Raw genomic sequence first — 1830 nt, 5'->3', positions numbered from 1 at the left:
GTATGCTTCTCTTAACTGGATAACTAAAAGCACAAATCTTCCTTGGAAAAGTATTGTTCTGACACCTCTTGTTTTCCAAGATGGTTTTCACATAGCAAGTTTACTGCAAATGTTATTGCCCTATGCCGAGAATGCAGTAAATCCAAGAAACAAAAGTTTTCTGTCGTGTACAATTCAGTCAATTTGACCACATGTTTCAACTCACTTATTTTGCAATTCTCTTCTTCTGTGATCAGTATTTTGATCAGAAGTTCAATGTTTACATAGTGACTTCCAGGAAGAAAAAAACTCTGTATCTTTCATATTTGTCAACTGGCTGGAAACATTGATGTTGACTAGAAGACAGGCCTATGCTGGATATTCCTGGAATGCTGTATGCAACTCACAAGGGTTTGAATAATAGATCTCTGGATAGAAGATATCAAATTAAAGCTAGGGGGTGACAGCTGATTGTCTGGATCACTAGCTGAAAATATCAAATGCCTTCTTGGAAATACCTTGCATCCCACTTTGAAGCATGCTCATTGTTAAATCCTGGCATCACACTAAAAATAAATTTTAGAAGTATTTGGTGCATTTGCAATGCTCTAACTAACATTAAAATGCTTTGCCAGGTAGTAAATAAAAATAATAACAATGATTCATATCTATAAACTATTCAGGGATGCCTACAGTATATGGAATATTGAAATCTGGGATGAAAGAGGAGAAAATGCTAAAGAGAATGGATTAACCAATGCAAAGAAAGGCGGTGGGAAGTAGGGAAGTTGTGTGTCAAGTAAAGTAAGGGAATGGGGAAAGATGCAGTTGACCAAAATGAAGTGGGCTGATCTTATGGCATTAACTGGATGAACTATCAGCCTGGATAACTATCAGCCTGACCTCAATACCTGGGAAGATTCTGGAAAAGATAATCAAACAACGAATCAGCGAACACCTAGAGGCAAACAAAGTCATTACTAAAAGCCAACATGGGTTTGTCAAAAACAGATCATGCCAGACAAATCTTATTGCATTCTTTGACCAGGTGCCAAAATTAGTGGATCAGAGGAATGCTGTGGATATAATTTACTTGGACTTCAGTAAGGCATTTGATAAAGTAGATCACAACCTACTACTCAATAAGATAGAAAAATGTGGGTTAGACAGCATCACCACCAGATGGATTCGTAGCTGGCTGACTGGCCGTACTCAGCGTGTGGTCCTCAATGGAACTGCATTTACATGGAGGGAAGTGTGTAGTGGGGTGCCCCAGGGCTCTGTTCTAGGCCCAGTGCTCTTCAATGATTTGGACGAGGGGATAGATGGGGAACTGATCAAATTTGCAGATGACACCAAACTGGCAGGAATAGCCAACACTCCAGAAGACAGGCTTAAGATACAGGAAGACCTGGACAGACTTGAACACTGGGTGCTATCTAACAAAATGAAATTCAATGGTGAAAAAAGTAAGGTTCTACATTTAGGCAAGAAAAACCAAATGTACAGGTATAGTATAGGGGGTACCTTGCTCAATAGTAGTAACTGTGAGAGGGACCTTGGAGTCCTAGTGGACAATCACTTAAATATGAGCCAGCAGTGTGCTGCAGCTGCCAAAAAAGCCAACACAGTGCTAGGCTGCATTAACAGATGGATAGAATCAAGATCACGTGAAGTATTAATACCACTTTACAATGCCTTGGTAAGGCCACACTTGGAATACTGCATCCAGTTTTGGTCACCACGATGTAAAAAAGATGCTGAGACTCTAGAAAGAGTACAGAGAAGAGCAACAAAGATGATTAGGGGACTGGAGGCTAAAACATATAAGGAATGGTTGCTGGAATTGGG

Source organism: Protobothrops mucrosquamatus, unplaced genomic scaffold (genome assembly GCF_001527695.2).
Source record: "Protobothrops mucrosquamatus isolate PMUCROS unplaced genomic scaffold, P.Mucros_1.0 scaffold1401, whole genome shotgun sequence".
NCBI classification, from domain to species: Eukaryota; Metazoa; Chordata; class Lepidosauria; order Squamata; family Viperidae; genus Protobothrops; species Protobothrops mucrosquamatus.
This window is presented reverse-complemented; position numbering follows the sequence as displayed.